We start from the raw sequence: 22,358 nt of genomic DNA, 5'->3' as shown, positions 1-22,358 counted from the left end.
TAGATTTGTATAAATACACTAAAGCACTAAAAATATATCTTAAAGTCACAAATATATATTTTCTGACCACGTTAGACACTATACAAAGGATTGCACACAATAGACACTTGTCGATTTTTAGAGTGTGGTTTCTGTTCATATTTATAGGTATTTTGACAGCTTTATTTCCGTTTTCATGCACTCTATGATCTTTCCTTGTGCGACATTTTTCCATGTGCTTCCTAACGAGGAGAAATATGTTTGGAATAGATGGAGCTGTATCATCCCCGAACTCACTGTTTTCTCTCTTCTACTGCTCTGTGTGCAGGGAATTGTTTTTGTCATAGATTTTAAGGATGTACTCTGTATTGTTAAGTAAATAAGATACGCTTCTGAGGTAATATCTTTGGTTTAACCCATTTGAGAGATTGAGAAGCGGACAAATTTTGATTTTGGACTGAATAAAATGGACTGAATAAAGCTCTTTACGAACTTGACGTGCGATGCCGCGCTGGCTGACATGCATGCACATGAATGTCACACGCACAAGCTCAGGGCAATATTGTAAGTTACTACATGAATACATTTTTAATTAGCAGAATAATAATGCATCACGATACACATAGTCTCACTTTTAGTTACGTCTTTTAACTATTAGAGTATTTCGAAGCGCAAAAACATGAACTTTAACGGTAACACTTTAGAATACGGTTCCTTCGTTAATGAATAACTACACAAGAACCAATGAGTAACACAATATTAACAATCTAGTAACTATTATTAACTAACAAGAAACTCTGATTAACGAACTAGTAAGTAATAGCGCACAGATGAAAGTGGTAGTTCACTATTAACTAATCAATAACTACTATTTTTTTTAATGCTTCCCAGAGAACTACTGAAAAAGTTTATTAACAATCTAGTAACTACTATTAACTAAAAATAAACTCTGATTAATGAATTAGGAAGTAATAGTGCACAGATGAAAGTCATACTTCATACTTCTATGGGAATTACCAATTATTTCGATCTGTATTCTAAAGTGAAGATCATGGGAACTAACTAGTAATGACTCAAGTGTTACTACATGATCTAGTCATGATTTGTGCAAACCAAACACAAAAGTCATTTCAAGAGTTTGAGATTTTTGGTGAACTTTAGTATACTTTTAGAAAATTTCTTTAGAAGTATAGTAGGCTAACACTTGAGTCATTACTAGTTAGTTACCATGATCTTCACTTTAGAATACGGATCCAAATAATTAGTAATTCCCATAGAAGTATGTAGTAACACTTGAGTCATTACTAGTTTGTTCCCTTGATTCTTACAGTAGTTACTAATGAAAAGCCAATAAAGTGTAGAATCTTCTCACTCACAAGATACACACACACACACACACACACACAGACACACACACACACACACACACACAAACACACACACACACATATATATGTATGTATGTATATATATATATATATATATATATATATATATATATATATATGAGCTAGGAGACATACATAAAAACATATTTTTTTGTGAGGTAAGTTAAATAATAAATTCACTCTATATGGTATTTGGATGGCTGATGACTCAATATGTTACAGTCGTCACCGTGACTCTAGTGATTCAATGCCAGTCCAGAGGAATGCCAGAAAATTGGCCACAGGAAAAGTAAGGTCCCGAGTCCCGACAACTGTATTTAAAAATCCATTTCTTTAAAATTATTCAGTTGATAAATAGACAGCATAGGCCAATTTTTAACAGTCTGCTGTGCTATTACGTATTGATAATGTAAACAACCTTGTGTATTCGTTTACGGTAGCAGTTCAAATGTTAATGTAGTGCTAGTCATTTATCCTGCATTAGTTATTGATTAGTTTTGTATGAACTATGAAATTTTTCAGTAGTTCTCTGGGAAGCATAAAAAATATAGTAGTTATTGAAGTACCCCTTTCATATGTGCACTATTACTTCCTAATTCGTTAATCAGAGTTTCTTTTTAGTTAATAGTAGTTACTAGATTGTTAATAAACTTTTTCAGTAGTTCTCTGGGAAGCATTAAAAAATAGTAGTTATTGATTAGTTAATAGTTAACTACCACTTTCATCTGTGCGCTATTACTTACTAGTTCGTTAATCAGAGTTTCTTGTTAGTTAATAATAGTTACTAGATTGTTAATATTGTGTTACTCATTGGTTCTTGTGTAGTTATTCATTAACGAAGGAACCGTATTCTAAAGTGTTACCACTTTAACTATTGGCTTTACTTCTTCAATCAGCTGTCACTTCAGCGCGAGGCCAGTAGCATATAGCATTAGCACCTCAGCTCCACCCACAGCCCAACTCTTTGCACATTTTTTTTTCTTGATTAGTCTTTATTTCAAAAAAGGGTACATATCACAAGTGACTAACCAAAATATACATAACAATATACAAGATTATAACGTAGAGTAGGCTACAATACAGGGGAAGCTTATGGGCCTTTAGAAAGAGGACCATATGCTGACAGTTTTAATTGCCTTTTTGTTGTTGGAGCCAGAAATCAGATTAATATAATGTACAACTTCATGGAGAAAAAGTACAAAATTTGTTTTTTTTAGCACTGAATTTGCATTAATGAATGTGACATTTTTCCAAAAGAATTAATACATTTATAATGAAGTACATCTTTACTTTACTTTGCCTTATTGTGGAAGAATTTTGTATTTTGCTTTTATAGAAGTCAAAGTCTTTATAAATATGGTCAATGATGAATCTGCTGAGGTTTTGCCAAAATGTTCTGGTGTGTGATGAATACCAAAAGAGGTGCAAAACAGTTTCTGGGGGGTCTTCTCAAAAAGAAGTTTGTATTGATGTCTCTTTTAAATTTAACCATGTAATGAGTAGTTGTTGTTGTATATATATTTTGTTCCATGTTTAGTAACCCAATAAACCTTTATTCATTCATTAGTCTGTGAATTATTCTGAACGACACTTCTTTCACCTTGTTTACTATCAAGTATCTGTGAGGAATCACACAAAACTTTTTCCAGTCAATGTCATTTACAAAACGGTTCCAATAAAATGTAACATTTGAAATAGAAACAAATTCTTTCTGAAATAATGCACGGATGTTCTTATTATTTTGAGGAACTGGATTCAGCGACATCGGAGAGGGAGACTGAAGTCTGCCAGTTTACCTAAAAAGCATGATTGAGGCCTGATGGAATGGCGTCAAATACAATTGCAAATTCTCTTGGCGTAACTGGAATGTTATATGTTGATAAATCTTTATAGGAGAAAAGTCGTCCCTCTCCATTAAATAGCTGGTCCACCAGCAGAGTCTGATTGAGTACCCAATTCTCAAAAAAGAGTGACTTGTTCTTATATAAAATATCTGTTTTTCCAAATTAGATACCTGTGAGGTGAGAAATTGTGCTTATAAATTAGAGACCAAGCTAAAAGGACCTGCTTGTGAAAAGTTGACAGTTTACTCACAGTTTGCTATGGCAATGTTGTTGTCATCAACTTTATAATATCTCCAGACCGCAGACATACTCACGATTTCCGCTTCAAGCTGCTTCCGTATTCTACTTTGCCTGCATTTAACCAATAGCGTCTCTGAAACAAAGTGATGTCATGCCGCACGCGTTGCTGTTTCTGTGTGGAGTCAAAAGGGTCTAACTCTGTGCCACCGCATAACTATAGATGTGTTAAAAAAAATAATGAGAATATATATACATATATCCGAGTCCTGATCGGGAGGTAACGTCCGATTCGGATCGAGTCTGAAACCACGTGATCGGATCTGGACATCCCTAGTATAAAGTGTTTTAAATTTACAATATATGGTGTAAAAACGTCTGAGTGCTGCCCTCTTCAGGTTGACTACTGCAGTTGAATTTTCCTATTGGATGTTTGGGGTGGTTCGTGACGTAAGCGGTGGCAGGTGACGTAAGCGGTGGCAGGTGACGTAAGTGGTTGCAGGTGACGTAAGCGGTGGCAGGTGACGTAAGTGGTGGAAGGTGACGTAAGTGGTGGCAGGTGATGTAAGTGGTGGAAGGTGACGTAAGCGGTGGCAGGTGACGTAAGTGGTGGCAGGTGACATAAGTGGTGGCAGGTGACGTAAGCGGTGGCAGGTGACATAAGCGAGTCTGAAACCACGTGATCGGGCCCGATTTCCGATCACGTGATCGGATCTGGACATCCCTAGTATAAAGTGTTTTAAATTTACAGTATATGGTGTAAAAGCGTCTGAGTGCTGCCCTCTTCAGGTTGACCGGTGGCTACTACAGTTGAATTGTGACGTAAGCGGTGACGTAAGCAGTGGCAGGTGACGTAAGTGGTGGCAGGTCGCGTAAGCGGTGGAAGGTGACGAAAGTGGATGAAGGTGACGTAAGCGGTGGCAGGTGACGTAAGTGGTGGAAGGTGACGCAGGTGACGTAAGCGATGGCAAGTGGTGGCAGGTGACGTAAGCGGTGGCAGGTGACGTAAGTGATAGAAATAGACTCGAAGCCGAAACCCCGCTTCACTGCTGCTCACGCGACGCTCCTGCTTGACGCTCACGCGCGTGAGGTGACGCGTTTGCTGTGGCAGGTGACGCGTTTGCTGTGGCAGGTGACGTAAGTGGTGGTAGGTGACGTAAGCGGTGGCAGGTGACGTAAGCGGTGGCAGGTGACGTAAGCGGTGGCAGGTGACGTAAGCGGTGGCAGGTGACGTAAGTGGTGGCAGGTGACGTAAGTGGTGGCAGGTGACGTAAGCGGTGGCAGGTGACGTAAGCGGTGGCAGGTGACGTAAGCGGTGGCAGGTGAGGTAAGTGGTGGCAGGTGACGTAAGCGGTGGCAGGTGACGTAAGTGGTGGCAGGTGACGTAAGCGGTGGCAGGTGACGTAAGTGGTGGCAGGTGACGTAAGTGGTGGCAGGTGACGTAAGCGGTGGCAGGTGACGTAAGTAGTGGCAGGTGACGTAAGTGGATGAAGGTGACGTAAGTGGTGACGTAAGCTGTGGCAGGTGACGTAAGTGGTGGAAGGTGACGTAAGTGGTGGCAGGTGACGTAAGCGGTGGCAGGTGACGTAAGCGGTGGCAGGTGACGTAAGTAGTGGCAGGTGACGTAAGTGGATGAAGGTGACGTAAGTGGTGACGTAAGCTGTGGCAGGTGACGTAAGTGGTGGAAGGTGACGTAAGTGGTGGCAGGTGACGTAAGCGGTGGCAAATGACGTAAGCGGTGGCAGGTGACGTAAGCGGTGGCAGGTGACGTAAGCGGTGGCAGGTGACGTAAGCGGTGGCAGGTGACGTAAGCGGTGGCAGGTGACGTAAGTGGTGGCAGGTGACGTAAGTGGTGGCAGGTGACGTAAGCGGTGGCAGGTGACGTAAGCGGTGGCAGGTGACGTAAGTAGTGGCAGGTGACGTAAGTGGATGAAGGTGACGTAAGTGGTGACGTAAGCTGTGGCAGGTGACGTAAGTGGATGAAGGTGACGTAAGCTGTGGCAGGTGACGTAAGTGGTGGAAGGTGACGTAAGTGGTGGCAGGTGACGTAAGCGGTGGCAAATGATGTAAGTGGTGGCAGGTGACGTAAGCGGTGGCAGGTGACGTAAGTGGTGGCAGGTGACGTAAGTGGTGGAAGGTGACGTAAGTGGTGGCAGGTGACGTAAGCGGTGGCAGTAACGGCCGTTTCACACCGCAAGCATGAGCGGCACGTCAGCGCAACTACATCATCACTGGAGCTGCAGACGCACGCGAGTATTGCGTTCACACCGCGAGCAGGAACAGCGCGTGAGCGTCAAGCAGGAGCGTCGCGTGAGCAGCAGTGAAGCGGGGTTTCGGCTTCGAGTCTATTTTTGCTGCGCTGCTCACGCTCAATTAAAGTGAAGGCACACTTTTGATGGACACAATTAATATGATTTCACACAAAAAGTGCCCAAAATGCATAGAATTTACATGTCTAGTGTGTTTTAACAAGAATTGCAGTATGTCAGAAAAGGAAATGAAGACTAACTTAAAGAAAATAACATTTTATAGAAAATGTACCCATCAAACTTGTTTTTAATTATTCAGTTTGGGCTTTGAACAAACTTCAAATGTGTTTATGACCACCAAATTCTAAAAAAAAACATTTTCAAAAGTCCTTGTAAAGAAATGCTTGCTTATATCTAGCCTTATGTGTAGCCTGGGAGCCGCTGTTGTGACGCTGTACAAACGCTTCCAGTGTGAATACTCGCGCGCGTCTGCAGCTTCAGTGACGATGTAGTTGCGCTGACGCGCTGCTCACGCGCCGCTCATGCTTGCGGTGTGAAACGGCCGTAAGTGTTTTAAAATATTGGACGTTGGCAGGTGAGGTAAGTGGTGGCAGGTGACGTAAGTGGTGGCAGGTGACGTAAGCGGTGGCAGGTGAGGTAAGTGGTGGCAGGTGACGTAAGCGGTGGCAGGTGACGTAAGTGGTGGCAGGTGACGTAAGCGGTGGCAGGTGACGTAACGAAACCTGCCCTGATTGTCCCGAAAATTATTCTAAAGCTAAATCTTGAGTAGGCCTAGTTATTGTCTGATAAAACATTAAAAACTGTCCGTGGAGGTTGAGTCGTGAAGAGAGCATGAGTTGCAGCAGCCGAGCTCAGTGAGTGAATGTGCAGCCAGTCTAAAGGAGTGATTGATTTGTCGCGGCACTGTGTGCTAAAAAATACTTCGGCAATGAACAATGACTACATATTAGACTACACCTCCAAACTCTACTTTGCAGTGGCGTCTTGAGGTGAGTGATCATATATATTTTAATCACAATTTATGGTTAGGCTAAAGTTAATCCTCTGGGGTCGACAAACGCGCGGGGCATTTTGCTGGATTTTTTCACATAGCGGCAAAACATGAATATGCCTACAGAGAGCGAGTGCTATTGACATCAATTCGATAAAACTCAACGGATGCCGATCGCGATGCGGGAGTTAAGACCGCAGTTTGAGCCAGCGGCTTGAATTGATATGTCTCTGGCCCTGTGTCCACAGACAATTCAACATCCTCGACTTAAAATGACAACTCTGTTGCAAAGCTACTTGCGTCACTCCAATCACTCTCCATTTTAGAGTCTGACAGCAGCTGTCAATTAATCCGTCTCTGCGGGTCTCAGATGCATGCCCCCCCCCCCACCACCCAAAGATTGTGGTTGTGGCGTACAGGACGGCCGAGGGACGTGAGAGAACGGCGCGAGGCCGGTGGTGCGATTGCTAATGAGCAGCACCTGTGAAGCACACCGGTCTCGCATCTCTCACGGAGGAGCGGAAGCATAAAGGGGGAGCGACGACGTTGATGATCGAGAGAGGAACAGGCCTGTATTTTAGTTGTGTTTGGTTTTATGTATTTTAGTTTAGCCAGCAGTCGTCCGCGAGGGGTTGCTGGCAGTTCTATTTATTTTCGGTAGCCAGCAGTCGTCCGCGAGGGGCTGCTGGCGGTATTTTGGTTTGTTTGTTTTATTTTAAATAAAGTAGATTTTGATTGTTCGCCGGTTCCCGCCTCCTTCTTCCCTGAACATTGTTACACTGGTGCCGAAACCCGGGAAGAGGGAGGAACGCGCTGTCAGAGAGTCCTCGCTGCTGTGTGGAATCCGCGGTGCCATCGAGCATGGTGCGCGAGTCGCCGCCGCTCGCCGTGAGCCGGAGCCTGCTGCCATCCGCCGAACGAGGGGAGGAGCAGGGAGCGGGGGACTCGCGGCCATGGACGCTCGAGGCGGTGCGCTGGAGTGAGTTGCCGGGGGGACGGTCGAGCTCGTTGCCGGCCGCCTGGGAGTTGGAGGGGCGGCTGCCGTCCGGGAGGGAGCGGGGGAGTCGCCGCCGCTCGCCGTGGGCCGTAGCCTGCTGCCGTCCACCAGTGAAGGGGAGGAGCAGGGAGTGGGGGACTCCTGCCGACTGCCCTAGGAACCCAAGGAGCCGTCGCCGTCCACCGGGCGGCGGAGGAGCGTCGAGCCGTCCACCGAGGGCTACCCAGCGTCACCGCCAGGCACCGCGGAGGAGATCGCCCAGCTGGTGGGGGACCAGATGGCAGCGCGTTGTGGGAACCGGACCAAATTTTTTTTTTCCTCTCTCCCCTCTCTCGATCTGTCGCTCCTCATGCTTCCGTCTCCGTTTCCCTCGGCTTGTCGGTCCATAACCCCCAGGGATCGCCGCCGCCGGTGGGGGGAGTAGGCACAGGCTCGTGGGTACCCCCCGGCCTGTGAGGGGCGATGGGGGTATGTGGCGAACAGGACGCCCGAGGGACGTGAGAGAACGGCGCGAGGCCGGTGGTGCGATTGCTAATGAGCAGCACCTGTGAAGCACACCGGTCTCGCATCTCTCACGGAGGAGTGGAAGCATAAAGGGGGAGCGACGACGTTGATGATCGAGAGAGGAACAGGCCTGTATTTTAGTTGTGTTTGGTTTTATGTATTTTAGTTTAGCCAGCAGTCGTCCGCGAGGGGCTGCTGGCAGTTCCAGTTCCAGAGGATATAAATCAGCCGCAGAGCATCACGAGCTACACATGCTGAACTGTAGACGGAGTGTTCTTTACAGCTGATGCTTCATTCTTCTTCCTCCAGACATACCGCTGATCCATAGGGCCGAAAAGATCCAATTTTGTTTCATCACTCCACAGAACAGGCTTATTTTTTTTTTTTAGCTCTTTTCTTGTGCTTTAGGGTCAGTAGTGGTGTATATCTTGGAGTTCTGGCATGTGTTTAGTACGCGCCTTACTGTGCAGCTGAGACCTCTGGCTACCAAGTCTTGCAAGAGGGGCTGCTGGCAGTTCTATTTATTTTCGGTAGCCAGCAGTCGTCCGCGAGAGGCTGCTGGCGGTATTTTGGTTTGTTTATTTTATTTTAAATAAAGTATGTTTGATTGTTCTCCGGTTCCCGCCTCCTTCTTCCCTGAACATTGTTACAGTGGTATCATCAGCAAGCTGAAGTGAATGCCAGCAATCATACAGTCATTGACGAATGCACAAAACATGCAAATTAATAAAAACATTATGAAGTTTACGAAACGATACACGATTTAAGTTTAAGTTCACGCTGAAACTATATTTACCTTTTTGGAAATAATCCATTAAACCTGCTGAGAAACGAGAAGCGGACTAAAATAAGCAGTTCCAGCGCATGCCCGGGAAACTCATGAATATTCTTGTAGGCTCCGCCCACCGCCTCTACAGATGCACAATATTCATGTAGGCTCCGCCCACTTCCTCTACAGATGAACAATATTCATGTAGGCTCCGCCCACTGCCTCTACAGGTCCACAACTCACTGTTGCTCCACATTTCACGGGGAGAGCGCGCAAAACATGTCACTTGAAAGTGAAAAAGAGTGTTTGAGATTAAACTAGCTGTAGTTATGTACTTGTGTTTGTGCTAGAAAAATATGCAAGATGCTTGTGAGAAAATATTCTACAAGTGTGCAACTCTCATTGGATGAATTCACTCACTGATTTGCAGATGAGCTAAATTTCTCAGTGACTTCACATGTGTTGATGCGGGTGTGTGAATACGTTTTGCACCATATTCACTGCAGCAACTGTAGCAAAAATGCGAGCATACAGGTTTCTTAATTTGTAGAATAGGATTTGTGCACCTGCAATGAAGAATTAGAGCAGGTGTAACTGTTGTGTTGTGTTTGTGGAAGAGAAAAAAAGTCTACAAGTTTGCAACTCTTCAAATATTTCTCTCTGTGACTTCAAATTTACTGATACACACGTGTAGCTATTCTCTACAACTACACATTTCACTGTCACAGGCGTTCAGTTCTTGTGCACCAAATATACCTTCATAGTTCTGGCAGTATCTAAAAAAACATATTCTAACAAAATAAACACATTTTCAAAAGATACAAATGTTTCACATAATGCTCTAAAGAATTCTATAACATCATAAAAACATTAATACATTTTTTTAACATCAGGCGTTATATTTGATGAACATTAAGATATTAAAGAAAATTATATTCACTTATAAAGGAGGAAGAAGAAGAAAAGGGAGTAGATGTATGTGTTCTGCCAGTAGTGGCCACTCGTGCAACATAAACAATGGCGTAGCAGACGAAGGGATATATATATATGGGGCATAAAAGAAGTGGAACACAGTGAACTTGCGATTGATTTACTTAAAAAATTCATTTTAATACACTAATTCGTTCATCTAACATCATAAAGCGAAGAAATATGAGGAGAGATTTCCTGCCAATGAGTGTGAGAATGTTTTTACGGTTTGGTTAAATCGTGCTTTGTTAGCTATAGCTGCCCGGTTAATTATTAAAAATAAGTTCACGACTGTCTCACGTGAAGTAGTTTAATTAGTTAGTGCTTTCTTAACCCTTTCCAGACGGCACATTGAAATAATTGCCTTTAAAACTAACCAAAGTTTAGCTTGCTAGATTACATTTATGCACCACATTATACGCATGGTTAATGGTATTATACATTGGGGAAACACATTTCAGGTTGAAGTTTAATTCGCCCAGACATTGCCCCAAAACTCCAATAAAGTTGTAAATGTCCCAATTGAAAGAGGGTGTGCAACACTCCTGCAGTCTTATACCTGAGGAATACTTTCCTGTTTCTCAATGCCTTCCTTTTTCTCCAGTGTCCAGTGATCTCCTTCGTCACCCTTTAGTCTCAGGTTTTTTGGACACATATCCTCTCTTCCCTGGCACTCTACTTACAGTCATGTGAAAAAGAAAGTACATTCTCTTTAAATTCTATGGTTTTATGTTTTAGGACATAATAAATGATCTGGTCCACAAGTAACTCCCATTCTTTCTAAAGACCGTTGTTTAGCTTCCATACTCACCCGCTTGCCATAACTCTTGAGTAAAGACTTGTATACCTGCCATTTCGTAAATATTACACACCTGCACACTTGCTGCTAGTTCTCCTCAGTGCTGTGCTGTTCATGTTTTGGTTTCAATGACATCTTCCTGTCTGAGTCACGGTAACCCTACTGAGAGAAACTTATGTATTTCTTGTCTATTCAGCACATCACAACTAAGCAGAGAGGGCAAGAGCCTCGGCCTCGACGCTGCCATGCAGAAGCTACTTTATTCACTTGCCCATTCTGCTCAACTGACGTCTGTAAGCCAAGATAGTACATCAGATAATGGCCCATACAGCTGGACGTAAACTGAGGGCGGTTGAATATGGAGGTGAGTGAGTGAGCATACAGTGTCTTTGGGAACACTTTATAATAATACTGAAATAGTAACTAACGTTGTTAACATACAGTTTTAATCAAAATTATTCAACCCCCATTGTAAATCAGGTTCAGCTTTCAGCTGTTTGCAATGAACAAATCAAACAAAAGTAATTGAAATAACTCAACACAACAAATGGGTTTCCCCAAATTCAACTGAAAATGCAACTTTAAATGACTTCTGTAGTCTCAAAATTATTCAACCCCTTCATGGCAAGCATCTTTAGCACTTATTAGAACAGCCTTTTGCTGTTCAGACCTGCTGCAAACAAGATGTATAACCAGACACCAGCTTCTGGCAGCGTTTCTGAGGAATCTGAGCCCATTCCCCATGAGCAATGGCCTCAAGTTCAGTAATATTCCTGAGTTTGCTGCTGCAACCACCTTTAATTCCCACCAGAGATTTTCTAAGGGGTTCAAGTCAGGTGACTGTGATGCCATGGTATCTTCCAGGACTTCTTCTGTAGCCACGCCTTGCTGGAATCTGAGGTATGCTTGGGATCACTGTCACGTTGGAAGGTCCAAGCTTCAGCTTCCTCACTGACAGATTTCCTGATACTTCAAAGAATCCATCTCTCCTTCCACACGCTGCAGGTTTCCAGTTCCAGAGGATATAAATCAGCCGCAGAGCATCACGAGCTACACATGCTGAACTGTAGACGGAGTGTTCTTTACAGCTGATGCTTCATTCTTCTTCCTCCAGACATACCGCTGATCCATAGGGCCGAAAAGATCCAATTTTGTTTCATCACTCCACAGAACAGGCTTTTTTTTTTTTTTAGCTCTTTTCTTGTGCTTTAGGGTCAGTAGTGGTGTATATCTTGGAGTTCTGGCATGTGTTTAGTACGCGCCTTACTGTGCAGCTGAGACCTCTGGCTACCAAGTCTTGCTGCAGGTCTTTTGCAGTCACTCGAGCGTTTTTCTTCACCTGCCTTCTCAGAAATCTGGTTGCAGCTGTTGATAGCTTCCTTTTTCTGCTCTGTCCAAATAGTGAAACCACTGTTCCTTTAACAATTATAAAGGTGTTGGAAAGGCTGAGTATATTCCATCTATTCCACAAGGTGGAGAAGTGTGAATATCATCAAACTTCCATCCATTTTCTGGGCTATAGCAACAGTCCCTGAGAAATCCAAATGGATGAGGGGAAGGTAGAAGCCGTTCGTTCCTGGCCCACTCCAAACACCGTTAAGGAACTCCAACACTTTTTAGGTTTTGTCAACTTCTAACGCTGGTTTATCCTGAACTATAGCTCCATCATTTCTACACTCACCGCTCTTCTAGAAGCCAAGCCCGACCTCAAGGCCTCCCACACCTTCCAGCGACTCAAGCAAGCCTCCCAGACTAAATTTCTGAAGGATGAAGAAAAAATTTGTTGATCATCACAATAAAAATAACATGTATATATGATATTATAGTAATGAAGTTATTGGTAAAAGATGTGTAGTACTTTGTAAGCGTTTGACTATTCCTGTCACAATAACATAATTATGATTAGAGTAACTACATTAGCATAAATCCATGGTGAATGTTGCTGATCTGTGGACTGAAAGCCTTCTATAAGTGTTTCTCCTGGTTTCCAAGTCAGCACTGATCTGATATCTATGGTTTATAACAGAACTCTGTGCTGAATCAGAGTGTTTCTCACTGGATCTCGCAGTGATGATGTTATTAATTATGAGGCGAATTCAGTGGATTTCTTCACTGGATCTCCAGAGTCTGGATCTGCTAGTCACAGTGTCGAGTGATCGAGATCAGCTCACGACTGGCGAGTTCGGGGCGCTTCTCTGTCTATTATTGGTCCGAACTAATAAATGGTCCGTAAAGCATAAATGAGTAGCGCATTTTAGTTCCGCTTTCATTTTGTTTGTATTCACTGCTCAGCAACGTTGTGGTCGCTCCAGCGGTACCTAAATAAATATTTGGTCGCACCGGCAGGAAAAATGGTCGCAAAATGCAACCAATTGGTCGCAGTCTGGAATTCTGCAAATTTGTCAGCGCATCTGAAAAGGAAACATGGAATTGAGGAAAATTCTTTGGCTGACAAAAATCAGCTTATCACCCCCACAATGAACTTTTTCGCCCAGACATTGCCCCAAAACTCCAATAAAGTTGTAAATGTCCCAATTGAAAGAGGGTGTGCAACACTCCTGCAGTCTTATACCTGAGGAATACTTTCCTGTTTCTCAATGCCTTCCTTTTTCTCCAGTGTCCAGTGATCTCCTTCGTCACCCTTTAGTCTCAGGTTTTTTGGACACATATCCTCTCTTCCCTGGCACTCTACTTACAGTCATGTGAAAAAGAAAGTACATTCTCTTTAAATTCTATGGTTTTATGTTTTAGGACATAATAAATGATCTGGTCCACAAGTAACTCCCATTCTTTCTAAAGACCGTTGTTTAGCTTCCATACTCACCCGCTTGCCATAACTCTTGAGTAAAGACTCGTATACTTGCCATTTCGTAAATATTACACACCTGCACACTTGCTGCTAGTTCTCCTCAATGCTGTGCTGTTCATGTTTTGGTTTCAATGACATCTTCCTGTCTGAGTCACGGTAACCCTACTGAGAGAAACTTATGTATTTCTTGTCTATTCAGCACATCACAACTAAGCAGAGAGGGCAAGAGCCTCGGCCTCGACGTTGCCATGCAGAAGCTACTTTATTCACTTGCCCCTTCTGCTCAACTGACGTCTGTAAGCCAAGACAGTACATCAGATAATGGCCCATACAGCTGGACGTAAACTGAGGGCGGTGGAATATGGAGGTGAGTGAGTGTACAGTGTCTTTGCGAACACTTTATAATAAGGTTGTAATAGTTAATGTAGTAAACGTATGTTATGAACTAACAATGAAAAATACTTTTACAACATGTATTAATCTTGGTTAATGCTAAATTAAAAGTAGGCTATACTAATACTAATACACGCCAGATTAGATTAAAAGGTTAAAAGTGGGCGTGACTAAAATAGTTTGAGAACCGCTGCTGTGTGTTAACATTGTTTGATCCGTTATGAGCTAAGAAACAATGGGCAGTTATTTTCATAACCTAACATTAATCAAGATTAAAATATTCTGTAAATGAAATACTGTTCATTGCAGTGTCATAATTGTGAATCATCAGATTCCGAGAGATCCATTTGCAGCTTTCTTTATTGAGAAGAGTCGTTAAACAGGCGAGGGTCAAAACCAGCAGACACAGCAGTGTAAACAGGGCAAGAACAGAATACAAATACCAGGCAGAAGGTCGGGGCAGGCAGATAACAGTCAGAGTCCGGGAACCAGGCTGAGGTAACGTAGGCGGGCGGCAGACAAGGAGATATCAGGTACAGATGGGGTCACAAACGATCAGGCAGTCACAGGGATAAACGCTTAGTAAAGTTCACAATAGCAAAACAAGACTTCGCACAGAGGGCTTTGAGTGCAGCTGTAAAGCCTGATAGATGAGCTACAGCTGGGCATAGTGATCAGAATCAGAACTGGGGCTGTTGGGAAATGTAGTGAGCACCGGGAAAAGTCAATATTGGGGGAGGGCTCCCTCTGATGGCCAGAGAGGGAGTGTACTGAGTCTGGGATTGTGACAGTCATAAATTAACTTTTCCATTGATTTCCAGAGGTTCTTTTTACCTTATGTTGGGTCATTTTATTCTGACATTGTGCTTGTTTATTTAATGCTGCTCAAACATGGCTTACATGTAATTACACAACAACGTAATAATGTAAACAGCCTACATAAAGTATGTAAATTACAAAGATATTCATTACAGGGTAAAGCTGCAAAATGATGACAAAATCATTAGCGTTGATTATTGCTCTTCATATTGTAATAATGATTAGTAATTTTGATTAATATAATAGGCCTACATTAAAAACTTTTTGTATTTGGGGAAACAGCACATATTCTGGCAACACAGACAGAAATGCCTCTGATTGACCATTGCATTCATAAGTTCAACAGACACGTGTGTGTGGTCAGGTCAAATCATCTTTATTTATATAGCGCTTTTTACAATACAGATTGTTTCTAAGCAGCTTTACAGTAATAAGTTAACAGGAAATAATGCAACAAAGATTGTTTTGGCTCTAGAAGAAAGTCATTGTCCAGTTTTAAGTAAGTTCAGCTTTGATTCATTTCCATTGTAAGAATCTGTTCATATTATATATAGTTATATTATATGATTATCATCTATTATTATACTATTACCATTATAATCTCAGTGTAAACTTCAAAAACGTGAATCTGTGAAAACGGTAACAGAATGCACAAGCGTTCTACATGTTTAGTCTATAGGCGTGTGAGTGTGTGTGTGTGTGTGTGTGTGTGTGTGTGTGCGCGGGCAAGCTATATGGGGAGGCTGCAGACCTGGAGCCGGCAGATATACGCCCCTGACAGTTTTACGCCCCTGTTGTTCCTGATGCGTCCAGTAGGGGAATATACTTCAAAATAACATAAATCGACTCTTACACATGAATAACCTGTACATAGACATTTTTTTGTTTGTTTTTTGTTCATTTAAATATAAACGTTACAGTTTAGATCTGCACGGATTAAAATGTCTTTAGCTATTCAGTTGGGCTTCACTCTCTTCACTCAGCCTACAGAAGACTATGTGTTTTTGTGAATTGAAAATTTTAAAATACACAGTTGGATCAACTATGTTATGAAAAGTATATGACCTAATGCAGTTATAGGCCTATTCACCATAGGTTTTTATATGGAAGACTGAGTGCAATATGTTGTTGTGAATTTATAGTTACATTCAGATATTAACCAAATTTAGCCCATTAGACATACAGTACCGTGTAATCATATGGATCCTTGATTAGCTGTAGTACCATTCTCTATTGGTCGTTATGTTTTGTACAGCTACAAAACAGTATCCTACACAGCATTTTATGAAGACAAACACAATTTATCCCTTTTCTAAAATTCCAAGGGCCATTTAAAAGAAAGACACAATACTGTTGTTCACAATTTTTTTTATTGACACCATTTATGAATTATGATGACTCCCCTATGGTTTACCCCTCTTCTTTAACTATTTTTTAAAAGGACATCCATGGTGATTTTATCGTTTGTTTGTGTGTGTGTGTGTGTGTGTGTGTGTGTGTGTGTGTGTGTGTGTGTGTGTGTGTGTGTGTGTGTGTGTGTGTGTGTGTGTGTGTGTGTGTGTGTGTGTGTGTGTGTGTGTGTGTGTGTGTGGATTGCATCAATTTGCTCCTGATCTTGAAAGTACAGCGGCACAAGCACTTATTGATGGAACAATAGTGTAAAAAGTGTCAAGCCACTTTGATTTCTTTTGGCCACCAATGATGGACTGTGCAGAGAAAATTGAAAATGACATTAAAACCATGTCCATGTATGTCTCTGTAAGTTGTTTATTTTGTAAGTCATAAAAAAATAATGAGTGTTTATAAGTTTAGAGATAGATTTTAATTTTCTTATAGCTAAAGCAAACACACCTTTATGAGATGCAAGTTAAAAAGAATTTGGTAAAGACAGAGTATGATAAAACCCACATTAAGTGCACATACCCTACATTTCAGTCCAGACCAGTAAGCTATTTAAAAAAATGATGTTGGAAATAATCAAAATATTTGAGTGAGTGTGCAGTTCAACTCTTTACTTAGAGAGAGATTTACATACATGTATACATGCCTATTATAAATGTGTCTTTTGCGTGTTCACATCATAGACTGTAAAAAAACAAGTTCAGATATTTCCAATATCTACTGTAATGTTGCCCCAGAAACCATGTGGAGTATGTTTTAGTGTAAGGAGTAAACAGGGTCTTACCAGAAGAGGCGATCTCAGACAAGCTAAAGACAGGCAACAAAAGAAAAATAAAAAGAAAATGCATTTTAAAGTGAGTAGAGAAGACTAGGGGAAACTAAACCTACACGTGGTATAGCTGAGTTTAAGCCAGATAGAACATAAACCTGACCGTCAAGAACTTTTTGTCTCTCGAAATAAATTATAGACCCATCCATTGATATAGAAATGAATTGATAGGCTACCTATACCAAGCTAATTGTTTATAAATAATAAATGTTGCATCATTGCTAAACAATAACTTTAGCAGATTATTTAACACACAAATGACAGAATCTATAATTTTTTGTCAGATTTTCATTCTAACGATAAAAATCTTGATTATACGGTATTATTACTTTGTCTTCTGGGCAAGATTCATCCTTATAAAGACAGAACCATTCAATGATCCTGATTTAAGAATATTCTCCTCTGATATAAAGTCCCTTTTTACTTTTAAGAAAATTTCAAAACCTTTAAACTCAAAGGTTTCTAAAATAAATAATATCATTGAGTCTGATGTAAAGCACCTTTAATTTTTTATATTGACAAAATGTAAAATTTCTCTTTCTCACTGTGAATGTCTTGTATCCTTTCATTTGCAATACAAAATAAATAAATGTATTAATTAAAAAACAAAAGAAGATTATTTACTAACATAACTCAATTTGTGTCGCTGTACAGCCTCCCCCTACTGGACGCATCAGGAACAACAGGGGCGTAAAACTGTCAGGGGCGTAAAACTGCCAGGGGCGTATATCTGCCGGCTCCAGGTCTGCAGCCTCCCCTTACTCCCCTAAGAAGGCGTCTTTACAGCACTCACCCTACAGCTACTGGCCCTCCAGGGTAGGGTTGCACCAGCCGTTCGTAAGTTCTTTCTTAAATTGGAACGTAAAGTCCACACTAGAGGCTTAGTAACTACGAGCTAGTTTGTAACTAACACTGTACTATATTCCGTTGCACCATTTGTTCGTAAGGCAGAACGTAGCTAGTAGGTCGTAAGCTCTCCGTAAAGTAATGCGTAGTCGCATATTATGACGTTTAGCCTCGATGAACCAGTAGCAGCCTTCAAATACGTGAGCAGAAGTTGTGTTGAATTGCCGTGAATTTCAGTTTATCCTTCATTCTAACAACTTTTACCTCACGTTACTAACGGTAAAAATAAGTTTCCATTAAATACGATACTTGATCATAACTTAAGTGTTTTTATATGTAAATAACATTCAGAAACTGTATTTGAAATGAAATAAGCATCAATAAATAAATATTGATACAAAAAAACATAAGATATTAGTACGTTTATGGATTATGACTGATATTTGACATGCACAACATGGACCGATGCGAACAGCGGCGCTGTTTAGGACGGGTTGGTGTTAAAGAGCCGCTAACAAAGTTATCTTTTCACATATTGTTCTCTCTCTTAAAATGTAAGCGAGTGTAAATGTCAGCATTATCATATATGTCTAAAGAATTGAAGTCTGTCAGGTAAAAGAAGAGCTTATTGATGCAGTTCAGTCTGTCTGATATTTTATTCCAACCGTTACTCCTGATCGGAGGCTGCCGTTAATATTTATTTGGAACGTAGAGTTACGTTCAAACTAAGTTTAATGGTGCAACGTAAAAATATTTAGTAGTTCGTAAGTTGTAACTTAGTTCCCATTTACGTCAAAACTAGGCTAAGTTGTAACTTACGCACAGCTGGTGCAACTGGCCCCTGAACCCCAGCCTGCAGGCCGTCCCCTACAAGACACTCTTCCCAGAAACCAGCAGCTCGTCCACTGGAGTTAGCAGCTCATCCAGAGCTTGTTCAGAGAGATCTCTGTCCTCACTACAGGCTCAGTCTGAACTCCCGAAGTTTAAAGAAACATTAAGCGGAAACATCACAAAGCCACCCATCCCATAACTGCAACTTGCACAAAGACCCATCCCACAAAGACATGGATATTAGCAAAAGCTGTGTTGAAATGGCACCAAGGAGTGAACTTTTGGTCACACAGTGTGTGTCTTTAAGCTCAGTAGACTACTGTTCTGCTGAAGATTTACCTCTAAAGCCACATGTATCCCATTAACACGACTCTGACTCCAGGGGCCTCATGTATCAATCTTGCGTACGCACAAAAACTTTGCTTACGCCAGCTTTCACGCTCGCGGTCGGATGTACTAACAGTGAAATTAACGTGAGAATGTGAGTTCCTCCATGCCAATTTCATGTCTGGCGTACGTACATTTCTCATAGTTTTTGTCCGTTGGCGACTCTTACAGGCAATGAAGTAAAGTTGCAAACATTACACAGCGAATTGTTCTAAGTCTATCGCACTATACCACATGTGGGAAGCATTGCTATTAATTTGCAATTTATAAAATAATTTACATATATTGTCACACGAGCCTTATGGGAATATTCTATCAATTATGCAATTAAGTGAACATATAAAAGCATATGCAAATTGATACAACCCATAGTCTATGGCAATGGCAGTTTTGGCCTTATTAGAGGACATTGCTAATGGCAGAATCCGAAGAGAACGAGTTTTTAGGGACCACAATGATTTTCTGGCCCAGGATGATGACTGGCGTATCAGCCGTTTCAGATTTCCAAGGGCTATCCTCTTGGAGCTCTGTGTTGAGTTGGGTCCGAATCTAGAGAGAGAGACAGCGAGGAGCCACGCAATACCCGTTCCCTCGCAGGTGCTGACAACACTTGCTTTCCTGGCTACTGGTTCTTTCCAAAGGGAACTGGCAGACCGCTCAGGAATAAGCCAGTCGTCTTTGAGCCGCGCAATGCCAGCGGTATGGGTCGGGATCATCCGCATGTCTACCAGGTATAAAGTTCCCATATGATGCAGTTGACCAGCCAAACATTAAAACGCAATTACAGCGATAGCCGGTTTTCCTAATGTAATCGGAGCGATCGACTGCACACACATTGCTATAAAGGCACCATCTGAAGAATAATTTGCATATGTGAATCGGAAACATTTCCATTCAATAAATGTGCAGATAATATCGGTTACCTTCATGGCAGTCCTGTAGTAAATCCGAGTCTCCCACAGCAGCAGATACTACTCCAGAGAGTAAAGTGTCACCATAATTGAGGCAACTCTCTGCTCAAAGGGTGTAAGTTCATCGACCCCTTTACCACTGCCTGTTCTGCCCACACTCTGTCACTGCGCAGCAGTTCCATTTAATGTCCAGCTTTATATCAGACCATTTCTTTTTAAGGTCGTTTACAGTGCGACTTTCAGATCCCACCGCATTGACGGCATCAGCCAAACTCTCATATTTTTTCCTTTTGCTATTAATTCCGGAGGACAAAGTTCCAAATATTTTTTTTCTCGTTTCTACCTCAGCACCTCTGATTCACTTTCTGTAAAGTTTCGTCTCTTGCCGCTTGCTTTAGCCATTTTCTTACTCCTTTCTTTTGCCAAAGTGGACTCATTACCATATTTAAATTTATATAATTAAGGGAGGAGACTGGGTGGGGCGTTGTGCTCGTGCAAGTGCGCTCATTTTTACGTTAATTGGGATGTACTAAGAGAATATGCGTGGGATCCTTCGTACGCAGAGATTCATACATCTGTTTTTTTTGTGCGTACGCACATTTACAGCTTTGTCCATACGCAATGCTTTAGTATGAATTCAACGCAAGTCTTTGTACACGAGGCCCCAGGCACGGGGCTTTTTTGATAAATCCAAAAATAAATCCAAAATGTTCAATTGGAATGTTAACGTTAAAGTTTGTTAAGTTATTAGACGCCTCATTTTTAAAATGTTGTGTAGAATCTGCCCTACATTTTATCTTACGATCATTTCTCAAATGTGTGTATGTGTGTTTCCGAAAAAAGAATACGCACAAAAAACGCCAGATGTGAAATTTATAACTGATCTTGAAATTGAATGATTAGTTTCAGATCTCCGCCGCCTAATTAATGTCATTAACATTATGGATATATATATCTGCGAATCTATTGTAAAAACGAGGCCCCTGGGGCCTCATTTATAAAACTTTGCGTAGGATTTGCTTCAGAAGTGGCGTATGGATGAAACATAGGACGTGCGTACGCACAGAAATATTCGGATTTATAAAACCGTGCGCACGCACATCCTACGCAGTTTTCCCTTAATAAATCACAATCAATTCTAAATGTAGCGCAGCTTTTGCGGCTTCATGTCACGCCCATAGTTGCCCATAAATAGTCCATAAATGCCCAAGTTAATATACATCGATTGTGAAATCATGGCAAACACTGAGTGAAGTTACGTGTCTTGGTTTTCCTCTCTATGTCGTTGGTGAGATGGAAAAGAGGAGTAAATGTTGTTCGGAGGGCACAGTGTGGGCATTACTAATGCCAGAAAGACACTTCAGTGGCAAAAGGTTGCAGACGCCGGTAATGCTGCGGCCTCACAACCTCGAACCGTGGCCGAAATGAAATACATGCCAATATTATTGCAGAACTATTATACACATATTTGCAAATATGTGTTAATTTGCATTTCTGTTGTAATCTTCGTTTGGTTTTGTTTGTTTTACACTGCAGATAGATCAAACGGGTGTTCGTGTAGGCTGTTTATTGTAAGACTTGCTTTGTGAAGTCTTCATGTTATTTATGAGAGGCAGTATTGCCATTTCTTTATACAACGGTCTACAGTTTGTAGCCGGTGAGGTAGCAATTAGTAAAGGGGCGTGGCCAGGTAGGTAGAGGGTTTGTAAGCAGGCACCTGTAAGGAGGCCTAGAGAGGAGGTCCAATCTTTTGTGTGGAACTGTGCTGTTTGGTAGCCTTTCCTTGTGTGTTGGTGCACAGACGCGGTCTGGGTGAGCAGGTAGGCCAAGCGAATATTGACTTTTGTTTTATATTTACAAAGCCTTTTTCATTGAATTAGATGTTTTTAATGCAGACACAAACATTGTGCTGTCCGGTGACATGTCCATGTTGGTTTGTGCAGGAACGGTCTGGTGAGCAGGTAGGCTAAATAAATAGTGATTTGTTTTATTTCATATTTATGAAGCCTTGTTTTACTAAATTAGGAAATTGTTTTAATGCAGACACAAACATGGTGGATTTGTAGGCCGTTGGTCATGCTCGTTCCTATCTTGGAAGTTGGTCCAGGATTGGTGGATGTTGCAGGTAATTTAAAGTTTGTACAGTGTTTGTAAGTGTCTTGATTTTATTTAATGAGATTAAAGTAAAAAAAAAAAATTGTGGTTAATTGTGTATTGCTAATTATGTATGTTTTTTTTGTATTAGGTTTAGTTGATCGCTGTTCCTCGTGTGTTTGTTTTTTTGTTTTGATTTCCCCGTTTAGCCAGTACCTGCAGGTGCGCTGTATGCCTCTAGCGCAATGAGTGTCTAGATGTTGTGAATCATACTGGCTAACGGGGTGTTTT

At 41.6% G+C, this 22,358-nt stretch overlaps 2 long non-coding RNA genes across 2 annotated transcripts in view; both read left to right on the top strand.

The window, feature by feature from the left end:
• Nucleotides 1-6,598: 6,598 nt before the first annotated feature.
• On the top strand, nt 6,599-13,917 carry LOC143709114 (uncharacterized). Its single transcript, XR_013193891.1, has 3 exons — nt 6,599-6,707; nt 10,944-11,111; nt 13,756-13,917. It is a non-coding gene; the product is annotated as an uncharacterized LOC143709114 (long non-coding RNA).
• Nucleotides 13,918-21,713: 7,796 nt separating this feature from the next.
• The window catches only part of LOC143709113 (uncharacterized), an 887-nt gene continuing 242 nt past the window's right edge, over nt 21,714-22,358 (top strand). The window contains exons 1-4 of the long non-coding RNA XR_013193890.1: nt 21,714-21,793; nt 21,869-21,934; nt 22,017-22,098; nt 22,219-22,358. The exon at nt 22,219-22,358 is cut by the window's right edge and continues 242 nt beyond it. This is a non-coding gene — a long non-coding RNA (uncharacterized LOC143709113). The remainder of the gene's footprint in view (nt 21,794-21,868; nt 21,935-22,016; nt 22,099-22,218) is intronic.

Source organism: Siphateles boraxobius, unplaced genomic scaffold, assembly GCF_051911475.1.
Source record: "Siphateles boraxobius isolate OS27281-9 unplaced genomic scaffold, OSU_SipBor_1 45, whole genome shotgun sequence".
NCBI lineage: Eukaryota > Metazoa > Chordata > Actinopteri > Cypriniformes > Leuciscidae > Siphateles > Siphateles boraxobius.
The sequence above is the reverse complement of the archived record's forward strand: the minus strand, read 5'-3'. Positions and strand labels throughout refer to the sequence as shown.